Raw genomic sequence first — 15,120 nt, 5'->3', positions numbered from 1 at the left:
ACACTCAAGTCCAAGGTCAGTTCAAGTCCAAGAGTCGAACTAGTCAGTTCTAAAGGAAATCAACCTTGAATAATTATCAGAAGGACTGAAGCTGAAGCCAAAGCTCCATTACTTTGGCCACCTTATGTGAAGAGCCAACTTATTAAAAAAGACCCTGATGCTGGGAAAGATTGAGGGCAAGAGGAAATGGGAACAACAGAGGACGAGATGGTTGTATGCCATCATTGAGTCAATGGGCAAGAGTTTGAGAAAACTCCAGGAGATGGTGAAGGACAGGGAAGCCTGGCATGCTGCAGTCCATGGGGCCGCAAAGAGTCGGACACAACTGAGCAACTAAACAACAAGAACATACCAACAAATACGCTAAGAGCCTCTCTGAAAGCTGCCAGTTTCAAATGTCCCTATGTGATATGCTCCCTCTTAGATCTCAGCCTTCTCAATACTTTCTTGAGTCTTCCTCATTATAAAATTTTTCCACTTAACTCACCCTCAAAGTTGATCATGGGCTTCCTAGGTAGTGCTAGTGGTAAAGAACCTGCCTGCTAATGCAGGAGACTTAAGAGACGCGCGTTCGATACCTGGGTCAGGAAGGGAGAAGGAAATGACAACCCACTCCAGTATTCCTGCCTGGGAAATCCCAGGGGCAGAGGAGCCTGGCCGGCTGGAGTCCACAGGGTCGCAGAGTCAGACATGACTGAATTGATTTTGCATGCAAAGGATCATCATCTCTTTATTCACTGTAGCAATTACCCCACAAAAGCTAAGAATCCCTGTCTCACAAGCAAAGAAACTGTGTGACTTGGCTGTCTCAGGCCACTCAGTTGGCATGCCTGGAACCACAGAAAAGCAACTTTCTCTTGTGTAAGAAACTGCCTCTAGGCTGAGCTGAAACTGCTCCCCAGTGTCCCAGATCTCTGAATACAAAACCCAGGAGTCTAGCTTTGAAACTCAAATGTCACCCTCAATGCTTTCCTGAACTCTCATCTCAATACCGATTAAACATACCCTGAATTCATCTCTGTCCCCACTGTCAGTGCCCCCGATTAGGCTCTCTGCTGGATCCTTGCACAAGTCAGCCACCTGCTGACCCGACTCCAGTCCTCCCTGGTCAACTCAACTGCTCGCTGTCAACAGAGGACTTTTTTCCCCCTGTGTATAGTTGCTTTACAATGTTGTGCTAGTTTCTGCTGTGCAGCAAAGTGAATCAGCTATATGTATACATATAGTCCGGAGAAGGCAATGGCAACCCACTCCAGTACTCTTGCCTGGAAAATCCCAGGGGCGGGGGAGCCTGGTGGGCTGCTGTCTATGGGGTTGCACAGAATCGGACATGACTGTGGCGACTTAGAAGCAGCAGCAGCAGCATACATATAGTCCCCTCTTTTTTGGATTTCCTTCCCATTTAGGTCACCACAGAGCATTCAGTAGAGATCTCTATGCTATACAGACAGTTCTCCTTAGTTATCTATCTTATACACAGAAGTGTATACATGTCAATTCCAATCTCCCAATCCATTAACAGAGCACTCTTTTTAAAAATTTAACTCCATCAGGTCACAGGTCTGTGGAAAACAGTGACCGTCCCCCACCATCACCCCCAAGTGAAAGTCACTCAGTCATGTCTGACTCTTTCCAACCCCACGGACTGTAGCCTGCCAGGCTTCTCTGTCCGTGAAATTCTCCAGGCCAGAATACTGTAGCCTCCTCTGGCCATGGCATTCTCCAGGCCAGAATACTGGAGTGGGTAGCTGTTCTCTTCTCCAGGAGATCTTCGAACCCAGGAATAGAACCCAGGTCTCCTGCATAGAAGGCAGATTCTTTACCAGCTGAGCTATCAGGGAAGCCGTTATTTAACAGAAGTGTTTCTTCATTTGTATTTAGTCGCTCAGTTGTTTCTGACTCTTTGTGACCCCGTGGACTGCAGCCCACCAGACTCCTCTGTCCACGGGGATTCTCCAGGCAAGAATACTGGAGTGGGTTGCCCAGCAAAGAGAGCCATAATTCCTTAACCTGCCTAACAGCTTCCTGCATATTCTCACCCAGGTTGCTTCTTTAACCTCACCACAATCCACCCAACACCCCCACTTCCTCCCCCTCAATTGCTTAGAAACAGTATAGTATAGTGTCTTTGTTATTGTTGTTTAGTTGATCAGTCATGCTGACTCTTTTCCAACCCCACTGCAGCTTGCCAGGCTCCTCTCTCCATGGGATTTCCCAGGCAAGAATACTGGAGTGAGTTGCCATGCCCTTCTAAAGGGGATCTTCCTGACCCAAGAATGGAACTCATGTCTCCTGCATTGCCAAGCAGATTTTTTACCACTGAGCCGGGGAAGCCCATCTAATGCTAATCCATCCTCCACTCTTTCCTTTTAGAGATGGAACGCTGGAGTTTTCACTGAGCACAAAGACTCCCTTGCAGACAGCTATGACTATGTGACGAGACTGTGACCCATGGGATATAAGGGAAAGTGATGTGCACTACTCCTGGGTCATGTCACTCAAAAGAACCTTCTTCTGTACTAATATTTAGTCCTCATTCCCCTTCCCACGCCCTCACCTCCCCACCCTTGGCCTCTGGCATCTACCAATGTACTTTCTGATTCTATGAATTTGACCATTCTAGGGAGCACATATAAGTGAAATCAAACAGTGCTTGTCTGCACCTACTGTATATTGGAATGCATTTTTAAAGTTAACAATGCATGTCCCGCAAACAGACTGCACCTTTTTCCCCCCTGTGCTATACAGTAGGTTCTCACTAGTCATCTACCTTATACACAGTACTGTGTATGTATCAATCCTAATCCTCTCAATCCATTCCCCCATCCCTTCTAATAGTTTCAGCTTAGGAAAGTGAAGATTTGAGAGATGGATGGTCGTGACAGTTGAACAACAGTGTGAATGTACTTAGTGCCCCTGAAATGTACAGTTAAATATGGTTAAAATGTTATGTTTTATGTGACTTTTGTCACGATAAAACATTTTTTAAAAAGAAGCTTCTTGCTCTTCACTTTCTATTTGTTCTCAGGAATGAGAAAATGGATGTATTCGTAATACACCAGCTTTGATCATGTAGATGAAGATAACACCCTGGTGGGGTGGGAGGGGTGGTGCAGCAACAATATAGAAGGAACTTGGGTCCCTGAGGCTCTGCAGAGTACACCATAGCTGCACTTGGTTTGGGCTGCCCTGTCGCAAAGAGTCGGACACGACTGAGCAACTGAACTGAACTGAAAGATTCCACTGCACTGATTTCAGAGGCGATTCCAGGAATCACCACTAGGGGGTGGGGAAGTGAAAAAGAGAAGGGAGAGAGAAATCAATGAGGTGTACATTACCTACTGACTGCATATGGGCAGCTGGACCTCAGTCACAATGGGGAATACTGGGAGAGAGAAGAATGTGACTCAGATGTCCTGCCCAAGGAGCGAGGGAGCTGGGGTAGTTATGTACCAACAGCTGCGGAAACTCACTGAGGGATACAAGAGAAGGGGGCACTCTGACTCCAGGCAGAGTGCTCTGGGGTCAGAGACAGCCCCAGGCAGGTACAGGTGTTAGAATGTCAATAATCTGGGTGGACAGATGTGATAAGTCTTGAGGGGCCTTGGCTATCTCATCATACATATGCGTCTGCTACACTCACCCACCTCTCCATCCCTTTGTCCTAGCTTGGAATTTTAGGAAAGAAATAAACCTATTTTAAGTCACCATTTTTCCTTAAGTCACTTAAAACCTATTTTAAGTCACCATTACTTAGTCTCTGTTAATGCATACGTTTCTGTTAAGGATCAACATACTTTATACACTAGCATGAGACTACCTGCATTCAAAGCCCATCTCCACCACTTATTAGAGGCAAGGGACTGAACTTTTCTGGCCCTCAGTTTCTCCTCCTGAGAAATGGGCCTATTTATATTTCTTCATGGGGCTGGTGTTTAGGGGCACCTGGGAGAATACATGCAAACCACACTGCCTGGCCCAGAGTGAGGCAGCTGCTGCTCCTGTTTCACGCATCGGAGCCCCTTTTGAAAGCTGCTCTTGAATTTGTTTTGACAGTTCACATGGTCCCTCCAAAGACAGAACACAATGGGTCATCCCAGGGCAGCGCCAGAGAATGTAACAGCAAAGGCTCAGTCTGCTTAGATGCTGCTGCCCCAGAGTCAAAAAGAAACTGGGACCAGAAGCCAGAGCCAAAGATCAAAGCCAGGAAATGACAGCCAACCTGGGAAGAAAACGACAGGAAATGAGACCAGGCCACAGGGAAGCCACGAGAGGAGGGAGGAGATTCCAGCACTTCTGGAGTTTACAGCAGAGGTTCCCCAGGCTGCTGAGCTTCTCTGGCCCAAGCTTCCAGCCAGGCAGCAGGAAGCCAGTGCCCCACAAGAGTCTGTGAATGAGCAGGCAGGTGGCCCTGGCAGTGGCCTGGCTGATTCCCAGTCCTGCTCAATTAGCACCTCCCTCATCATGCACCTGGACATCTGCAGATGACTGGCCCTCACCCCTTCCTGTATGCCTTCTCGTTCCCCCAGCACCCATGGGAGCAGAGAACACGCCCCAAGACTGGAAGCAGCAACTCCAGCCTTGCAAAGACCAGTCAATGGGGACCAGGAATCATTAACAATTGCAGCACGGCCCAGGGTAAATGCCTCCTGATGGAGTCAAGAGAGAAATGACTGCAAGCAAGTGCTGTGTCATTAAGATTAGTTGAAACTGAACCTAGGGGGTTATTGTTTTAACTGTTTCTCTCCACGGGTGCCATCACAGATGCAGAACTGGTCGTTAATACTAATTATTCAGTCCACTTCTATGGAGCACTTTCCTGAGCCAGGTTCTGTATCAGCCCAGGGTCTCAGAGACTAGGAGACAGGCTCCATGACTTTGATTAAATCATGTCCAAGTGGGGAGCAGCCAAGCAACCAACTGTATGACGAGCCAGTGATTTTTTAAACACTGACTGATAGTAAGTACGTGTGTGTGTGCGCTACGTCGCTTCAGTCGTGTCCGACTCTGTGCAGCCCGCCAGGCTCCTTTGTCCATGGGTTTCTCCAGGCAAGAATTCCAGAGTGAATTGCCATGCTCTCCTCCAGGCGATCCTCCCAATGCAGAGATCGAACTCACAGTTTCCTATTTCTCCTGCATTTGCAGGCAGGCTCTTTACTAGGGCTTCCCTGAAAGCTCAGTTGGTAAAGAACCCTCCTGCAACGCAGGAGAAGTGAAGTGAAGTGAAGTCTCAGTCGTGTCGGACTCCTTGCGACCCTGTGGACTCTAGCCCACCAGGCTCCTCCGTCCATGGGATTTTCCAGGTGAGAACACTGGAGTGGGTTGCCAATGCAGGAGACCCCGGTTCAATTCCTGGGCCGGGAAGATCCACTGGAGAAGGAATACACTACCCCTTCCAATATTCTTGGGTTTCCCTTGTGGCTTAGCTGGTAACTTGGAAGACCTGGTTTCAATCCTGGGTTGGGGAGATCTCCTGGAGAAGGGAAAAGCTACCCACTCCAGTATTCTGGCCTGGAGAATTCCATGGACTACAGACCATAGGGTCGCAAAGAGTGGGACACGACTGAGCGACTTTCTCTTTCACTTTTTCTTTACTACTAGCGCCACCTGGGAAGCCTCTAGACCTGGAAATCCGCAGCTTCCTGGGCCCCGCCCCCAGTGACTTCATCCAGGATCTGCATTTTTTTTTAAATAGACTTTATTTTTTGGAACAGTTTTAAATTCACAGAAAAATTGGGAAGACAGTATACAGGGAGTTCCTAAACACCCTCTCACCCTTACATTCCCAAAATACACTTATTAAAATTTATGAACCAATGTAGATATTTTTATTAAAGGCCAGGAAGCAACAGTTAGAACTGGACATGGAACAACAGACTGGTTCCAATCAGGAAAAGGAGTGCGTCAAGGCTGTTTATTGTCACCCTGCTTATTTAACTTATATGCAGAGTACATCATGAGAAACACTGGGCTGGAGGAAGCACAAGCTGCAATCAAGATTGCCAGGAGAAATATCAATAACCTCAGATATGCAGATGACACCACCCTTATGGCAGAAAGTGAAGAGGAACTAAAAAGCCTCTTGACCAAAGTGAAAGTGGAGAGTGAAAAAGTTGGCTTAAAGCTCAACATTCAGAAAACGAAGATCATGGCATCCGGTCCCATTACTTCATGGGAAATAGATGGGGAAACAGTGGAAACAGTGTCAGACTTTATTTTTTTGGGGCTCCAAAATCACTGCAGATGGTGACTGTAGCCATGACATTAAAAGACTCTTACTCCTTGGAAGGAAAGTTATGACCAACCTAGACAGCATATTCAAAAGCAGAGACATTACTTTGCCAACAAAGGTTCGTCTAGTCAAGGCTATGGTTTTTCCTGTGGTCATGTATGGATGTGAGAGTTGGACTGTGAAGAAAGCTGAGTGCCGAAGAACTGATGCTTTTGAACTGTGGTGTTGGAGAAGACTCTTGAGAGTCCCTTGGACTGCAAGGAGATCCAACCAGTCCATTCTAAAGGAGATCAGCCCTGGGATTTCTTTGGAAGGAATGATGCTAAAGCTGAAACTCCAGTACTTTGGCCACCTCATGAAGAGTTGACTCATTGGAAAAGACTCTGATGCTGGGAGGGACTGGGGGCAGGAGGAGAAGGGGACGACAGAGGATGAGATGGCTGGATGGCATCACTGACTCGATGGACGTGAGTCTGAGTGAACTCCAGGAGTTAGTGATGGACAGGGAGGCGTGGCGTGCTGCGATTCATGGGGTTGCAAAGAGTCGGACACGACTGAGTGACTGAACTGAACTGATAGTTTATTCAGATTCCCTCAGTTTTTACCTAGTGTATCCTTCTGTTCCAGAATCCCATCAGGATACCATATCACATTTAGCTATCAGGTCTCCCCTCTTGGCTGTGACAATTTCCCAGATTCTCCTTGTTTTTGATGACCTTGACCATTGTGAGGAGAGCTGCTCAGGTATTTTATGGGTTTCCCTTCTACTGAAGTGTATCTGATGTTTTCCTGATGATCAGTCTGTGGCTATGACTGGGGAGGGAAACCAGAGAGGTAACGCACCCCTCTCATCACATCATATACCTGGGTGTAAACAGTCAATGTGACATTACTGTTGATACTGACTCTAATCACCTGATGAGGTAGTGTTTGTCAGTTTTCTCTGCTATAATGCTATTCTCTCTCTCTTTTTTTTCTTTTTAGTCACTTCCCTACTTTACTCTTTGAAAGGAAATTATGTGCAGCCCACACTTTAAAAATGGGGAGTTGTTGGCCACACCACCCAAATCAATCTACAGATTTAAAGCAATCTCTATCAAATTACATTTCTCTCAAAACTATTACCAAAAAATCCCAAAATTTATATGGAACCATAAAAGATCCATAACTGCCAAAGCAATCCTGAGGAAAAAGAACAAAGCAGGAAGTATAACCCTCCTAGACTTTAGACAATACTACAAAGCTACAGTAATCAAAATAGTGTGGTATTGGCACAAAAACAGACATGTGGATCAATGGAACAGAATAGACAGCCATAAATAAACCCACATACCTATAGTCAATTAATCTTTTCTTTTTTTCCACCTAGCATTCAGTTCAGTTCAGTTCAGTCGCTCAGTTTTGAGTGAAATCTGAAATGAAATAAGTCATGCAGAAATCTGGGAAAAGAATGTTCCAACCTGAGAGAATACTCAATGCAAAGGTCCAAAGTTGGATATGCTTGGCATGTTCAAAGGTATCAAAGTGGCAGAATGTTGGGACATTCAAAAGCCTCAGACAGGATATCTGACCTAGGTCTTACAGGGTGAATGGGAGTTGTTGTTTAGTCACTAAGTTGTGTCTGCCTCTTTTGTGACCCCATGGACTGTAGCCCCACCAGGCTCCTCTGTCCATGGCATTTCCCAGGCAAGAATACTGGCGTGGGTTGCCATTTCCTTCTCCAGGGGACTTCCTGACCCAAGGATCAAACCTGCACATCCTGCATTGACAGGCGGATTCTCTCCCACGGAGCCACCTGGGAACCTGAATAGGAGTCTGCCAGACCTAAAAGGGGCAGTGTGCTCCAAACAGAAGGCACAGCAAGGGCAATGAAAGTGTGGGGACAAGATTAAACTACACAGCGCTTTATACAGTATAAAGGGCTCCAGTCACACCAGCTGTTGCTCTTACTCACCAAGAAGGCATACAGAAGAGGAAGCAGTGGTACTAGAACAAATGGTAAAGAAAGCTGAAAAATCTGGGAGGTAGCTTTGTCAGGGAGAATAAACCTATGAGATTAAAAAGAAATCAGTGACAAACACTGGCATTAGTAATACAGATGCAGCCTTCATCTGACAAGTCCTCTTGGTGCTCTAGAAGCCCTGGAGAAAGTTGCAGAAACTGTACATACTTGATCAAAATCACTCTTGCTGGTTCTGCTGCCACTGCTCCTATGGCTACTTAGAAAAGTTACAAGAAAACTCAGGGGAAATCATAATAGGAGATTAAGCATCACATTAGAAATTAGCCTGATTAGATGTGTATTAGTCCAGGCCCTCCAGAGACACAGAACCAACAGGAGAAAGAAACAGATAGAGAGACAGACAGATAATGAGGAATCAGCTCTTGTGATTATGCAGGCTGAGAAGCCCCATGACCTGCCACCTGCAAGCTAAAGACCAACCTAGGAAAGCCAATGGTGTACGTTTCACTCCAGTTCCAAAGGTCTGAAAACCAAAAGCGCTGATGGCACAAGTCCCAGCCTGTGGGCAAACCACTGATGTCCCAGCTCAAGTAGTCAGGCAGAGAGAGAGAATTCCCCCCTTGCTCTGCCTCTTTGTTCTGTTCAGGTCCTCAATGGATTTGGATGATGTCCATCCAAATTTGGGAGGTCAATCTGCTTGACTGAGTCCCCTTATTCAAATGCTCATCAGATCCAAAAATACTCTCAGATACACTCAGAAATTAATGTCTATTCTGAGTATCCCATGGTCTAGTCCAACTGACACATGAGATTAGTCATCACAAGATGCCAGTTCCCAAAGAAAGACATGAACAAGTCAACCCATTCTTCAGAACCAAAATTGACAGTCCTGGGCTCAAGAGAACCAGAGGACTGGTGTTGACCACCCTCCTCCCCTCCGCATGGACCTCTCTCTCCAGACTAGGAAAAATTGGCAAGTGATTATCTTTCTGGAAGCAACAGAACATGGTAGCTAAAAATATAAGGCGGGGGACTTCCCTGGTGTCCCAGTGGGTAGGACACTGCACTCCCAGTCCAGAGGATCTGGGTTCAATCCCTGGTCAGGGAACTAGATCCCACATGCTGCAATGAAGACCTGTCACAGCCCAATAAATAAATACAAATATTGTTTAAAAAAGCATATAAGGTGGATCTAGTCTCATCTCATATCTGCCATTACTATGTGTGTTTCCTTGGACAATCACTTCCCTCTCTCAGCCTGCTTCCTCATCTGTAAATTGAAAATGATAATTAAAATATTATCTTCCTCAAAAACCTGTGGTGAGAATTCAAAGATAATGCATGTAAAACACTCCATAAATGTTAGTTATTATGGATACATTTAAATATTATTCTTAAGAATCCTATTACAGTTAGAAAAGGGTTGGTAGAAAGCCTGAGAATAAAATGTATAATGACAGGGTTAAACCGCAGATATTCAAATTGTGACCAGGAGGAGGAAGGAAGAAAGAATTCAACTTTATTAAGCACTAACTGTGTGACAAGCACTCTTAGACCCTTTAAATTGGAGTCTCATTCACTTCTTACAACCATCTCTGAAGAGTGAATTAGGCACTTACTGTCTTCATTTTTCAGAGACCAAATTTCAGGAAAGTTCAGTAACTTGTTCAAGGTCACAAAACTCCTAAATGCCATTTTTTTTCTGACTATTCAAATCTGTTCTCTTTCTATTACAGCAAATACATTTCTGCATGTTACCAACATCCATGCTGTTATTCTAAATTCTAAGGTTAATCATTAATCTCTCAAAAAAGCACATCCAAATTCAACTCTTCAGGCTCAAGAGCAATTCGTTTCAAGGATAACTGTGATTTTTGATGATGAGGTTTTCAAGAAAGTCACAGCTCTTACTAGCAATGTAACTTGGGGGTGAATTCCCTAAACTCTCAGAACCTTTATTTGCTCACCTGAAAAATGGTGATCATGTATTTGCAAAGTTGCTATGTAAATTAAATGAGATTACATATGAGAAAGCACTCAGCACAGTGCCCATGTCTTTAATCTGAGTCTTCAAATTAGTCCTACTGAAATAGTTGGAAATCCTTTTCAGTCAGAAACCACTAAAATGATAACCTCACTGCTAACAGCCTTGATTACTTTTGTAGCTACAAAAAAATATTTCCTTGAACAAATTCTTTTGGGGAATTAAGAAAGCAAGGGATACAGTCTATTATACAGAGTGAAGTAAGGCAGAAAGAGAAAAACAAATATCATATATTAATGCATATATATGGAATCTAGAAAGATAGTACTGATGAACCTATTTGCAGGGCAGCAATGAAGACAGAGACAGAAAAAAGACTTACAGACATGGGTGGTGGGGAGGAGGAAAGAGAGGGTACGACGCTTGGAGTGAGTAACATGGAAACATACATTACCATATGTAAAATAGACAGCCATTAGGAACTTGCTACAGGACTCAAGGAACTCAAATTGGAGCTCTGTAACAACCTAGAGGGGCTGGGGGGAGAGATGGGAGGAAGGTTCAAGAGGGAGGGGACCTAGGTATACCTGTGGCTGAATCATGTTAATGTATGGAAGAGACCAACAGAATATTGTAAAGCAATTATCCTTCAATTAAAATTAAATAATTTTTTTTAAATAACAACAACAAAAGCAAGGGAGTTCACCTTTCCATTCCCAAGTTAGATTCTTTACCACTAGTGCCACCTGGGAAGCCCCAAAACAGAAAGACAATAGAAACTAAACTAACTTCATAACTCAATATTATAAATTTTTTATTTTTATAAACCGGGGAGTGTGTTTCACTTTTGCTGTATATGAGTATGTAGGGGATACGCAAAAAAACAAAACAAACAAAAAAAAACACACACTGGATTTGTTAAAATAATATATATGTTGAGTTTGTTAGCTTTTAAAACTAAGATTTAGGAATAAGGCAGGAATACTAAGACAGGTATAAAAATTATCTCCCAGATGTACAAAATAAGTGCTTTCCAGAGTTGCCTGATGCTAAGAATTAGCTGATTCATGCCCTCAAGGGTGGGGGGAGGGCAGGAATTCTGTGCTTTCGAGAGCACCCCAGGTTATTCCTGAAACCCAGCGAATTAGGAAAATACTATTCAAACCCAACTTGCAAATTTCAAGATGTTTCACCTCCCCATGAGTCCACTAATTTTGGCCTCAAGTATTTTTGGCAATGCAACTACCAAATCATTAAATAATTCCCTAATGTGACTGACAATTAACTTTTAATAAAGAAAAGTACTGCTATAATTAATTTCAGAAAAGAAAGTACAATATGAAAACTGTCTGTCTCCGTGAGTGGTGAAGAAAGTCTTCTGACCACGCTGGAAGGGAGAAGCCCACTTCCAGCAGAGAAAGTGATCCAGTGCGTCTCTCTGACCAGGTGATTTCAATCAGGTCCTACCCGCCATCCCAGGCAGGTGTTATACATGTTAGTAACTCCTGTCATCCAGCCAGAGAGAAGGTATCACAAGAACAGGGCAGATAGGAGATGACTGAATGGGAAGAAATTATGAACAACTGAACTAAACAAAGTTAATCAACATTTGCATAATGTCCTAGGATTTACAGAACCTTTTTATACAAACATCTTTTCATTTAACCTTTAGAACAATTCTGAGAGGTAAATGATCCCAACTCTATAGTCAAGGAGATCACGGCTCAAGCTAATTATCAAATGTTCCCTGGGCACAGGTTTTTCAGATTCTAGATTCCAGTTTTTTCTACACTTGGAGCTGCTTTGACGGACAATACTGGGTTAGAGGGAAAGGGTTTCTTTGAAGCAATGCAATAAAGAGGGAAACTGTCATGACTCAAGCAGAATAAAATATAAAGAGAAGAAAAGGATAAGGACTCTTAAGCAGAAAACATGAGAGAAGGCATTAGAGAATTCAGAACAGGAAAGTGACCAGTGACTGCAAATCAACCTCATAAATCTTGAAAGCTGTGCGAGGGGTAAAGCTTGTCAAGGCAGACCCAACACTGAAAGGTCCTTACCAAGACAGAATAGTCCATTATTCCTCACCAGGTGCCAGCCCCAAGAGCACGGGAGCGCAGCGGACTTACAGGGTCAGCAAAGGTTCATCACACTGAACGTGGTGCCCTGGGCCTGAAGACCATAAATCAGAGACAGACGTGCAGGGCTGTGGGGCTGGAAGGTGGGTGTGAGGTCAGATGTCCCCTCCAGGGTCTCCCCTCCAGCCCTCTAGCCTCTGTCCTGATCCAGACCTCCTTATCTCTGCCCTGATCTCTTGAGCAGTCACCCTGCCTCCAGCCTCATGAACTGTCTGCAAAGCACCATTTCAAATTGCAACCTGAGGACCCAACCTGATTCCTCTAGTAAAAGATATCCAGTAACTCACACGGCGCCTGAGGTACGGCTCAGGGCCACACTCATGACTCCAGCACCAGGGGCTTCCCTGGTGGCCCACTGGCTAAGGTGCTGTGCGGCAGGTGGGCCCAGGTCCAACCCCTGGTCAGGAAAATAGATTCCACATGTTGTAACTCGAGTTCGCACGCTGCAACTAAAAGATTCCATGCACCACAACTAAGACCTGGTGCAGCCAAATAAATAAATAAAATATTAACGATAATAACTCCAGCACTGCAGTCGGGCTGCCTGGGTTCAAATCTCAGGTCCCCTCCCGCTGGCTGCAGATCCTTAAGGATTTACTTACCCTCTCTGAGCTGATACCAGTAGCACCTGCCTCCCAGCCGGCAATGAAGCACTTCGCACAATGCCTGGCGAGTGGAGTCTGCTCAGTTAGTGCTGGCTGTGATTACTGCCAATGAAAACAGCACTCCTGGGAAGATACAACCGGATTGTTTGTCCAGCGCATCCTTTGCTAGGAACTGTCCCAGTTTAGGATGAACTCCTGGCCATCACAAAATGATTCTGGGCCTCCATCTACTAGCTCATTCATTCAGCAGTCTTTAAGGGTCTACTAGGAGTCCATGGGGTCACCAAGAGTCAGACACGACCGAGAGACTTCACTTTCACGCATTGGAGAAGGAAATGGCAACCCACTCCAATGTTCTTGCCTGGAGAATCCCAGGGACGGGGGAGCCTGGTGGGCTGCCGTCTATGGGGTCGCACAGGGTCGGACACGACTGAAGCAACTTAGCAGCAGCTGCGGCAGGAGCCTGAAACTATTGTCAGTGCTGGTAAACCTCTATTTTTTAACATTTTATTATTCTATACACATTGTATATATTTAAAGTGCAACATGATGTTTTGATATACACGTTATGAAATGAATACTACAGTCAAGCTAATTAACACATCTATTACTTCACAGTTACCTTTTTTAAATGTGGTTAGAACATCTGAAGATCTATAATATTAATATCATAATACAGTGTTATAACCATAATCCCACCATGCTGTACCTTAGACCTCTATAACTTACTCATCCTGCAAAACTGAGATTCTGTACCCTTTGACTAGCATTTCCTCTTCCCCCCACCCTTTCCCTGGTCTGGTTCTATGAGTTTGACCGTTTTGGATTCCATATATAAGTGAGACCATGTGGCATTTCTCTTTCAGTGCTTATTTCATTTAGCATAATGTCTTGTAGGCTCATCAGTGTTATTGGAAATAGCAAGATTCCTTCTTTTTTAAGGTTGAATAGTATTCCATTGTGTGTGTGTTGTGTGTATTTATCACAATTTCATTATCCATTCATCTATCAACAGACAATTATGTTGCTTCCACAGCTTGACTACGGTGAATGATGCTGCAGAGAGGATGAGATGGTGGTTATCCCCTCAAGACTCTGATTTTATTTGTCCTCATGCTGTCAGTGCCCTGGCCTTTCTCCCACAGGAGCAGCTGCTGAAGAACATGGCTGTTAATCTTCAGGATGAGAGTGACAGGAAGAAGAGCAGTCTGGTTCCTCAGTGCAAAGACTCGGATTCACAACCGGGACAAAAAAAACAATAACTATACTGCCCAACATTAAAAAATAAGGCTTCACTTCTAATAAAACGGCAACCCACTCCAGTATTCTTGCCTGGAGAATCCCATGGACAGAGCAGCCTGGTAGGCTACAGTCCACAGGGTCGCAAAAAGTTGGACACAACTGAGCGACTTCACTTCTAATAAATCATTGGCTACATCTCTTATCACACACCCTCAACCTACATGTCTCACTCTGACCTCCTCTACTGGATTCTCAGCACCTGAGTTTTATATAACATCACAGAGCCCGATTTCCCAAACCAGACTGCTGCCCGAATCATCTGGAATGCTTGCTAAAAGCAAGATCACCGGGCCTGCCCCCTAGAAATTCTAATTCTGGGAAGCAGCCCAGCAATCTGCATTTCTAAGCAGAGTTCCAGGTAACTCTTACCTTTGAGAAATATTGAAAAACTCTGATGTAACACGTAAGGCCATGATAAGTAATTTCGGAAAATTTCTTAGCTAGAAAACAATCCTATGCAGTTAACACCATTGCCTTAGGGCAGAGGTCCCCAACCTTTTTGCGCCGGGGACGGGTTTCGCTGAAGACAAGTTTTCCCCCGACAGGATCGGAGAATGACTCAGGTAATGCGATGGATGGGGAAAGATGGGGAGCGGCAGACGAAGCTTCTCGCTCACCCCTGCTGGCATCCTGCCCTGCGGCCTGGTCCCTAACAGGCCTCGGGGTCGGGACCGGCCCATGGACCTGGTTGGGGACCCCTGCCTTGTAGTTTTTGTTAAACGGCTGATATTTGTCCATTACGCAGCAGCGACTTCAATGGACTCTTAAACAATCACCAGGGGGGTTAAGTGGAAATTGGAAACAAAGAAGGTAAGTGACTTATTTGTCCAGGAGAAAATGATGAAGTTAGGCTTTCAGACTCCAGAGTCAGCCACACTCTTGCCTGTTCGTTATTC

General features: G+C 44.8%; 1 long non-coding RNA gene across 1 annotated transcript in view; it reads right to left on the bottom strand.

Annotated features, from left to right (window-relative positions):
- LOC129650596 (uncharacterized) overlaps positions 1–12,894 on the bottom strand; it is a 103,202-nt gene extending 90,308 nt beyond the window's left edge. Inside the window, exon 1 of the long non-coding RNA XR_008713852.1 lies at positions 12,240–12,894. This is a non-coding gene — a long non-coding RNA (uncharacterized LOC129650596). The remainder of the gene's footprint in view (positions 1–12,239) is intronic.
- Between the last annotated feature and the right edge of the window lie 2,226 nt (positions 12,895–15,120).

The sequence above is a fragment of the Bubalus kerabau genome, chromosome 4 (genome assembly GCF_029407905.1).
Source record: "Bubalus kerabau isolate K-KA32 ecotype Philippines breed swamp buffalo chromosome 4, PCC_UOA_SB_1v2, whole genome shotgun sequence".
Classification (NCBI taxonomy): Eukaryota; Metazoa; Chordata; class Mammalia; order Artiodactyla; family Bovidae; genus Bubalus; species Bubalus kerabau.
Note: the sequence above shows the minus strand (reverse complement) of the source record. Positions and strands in the feature narration are given on the sequence as shown.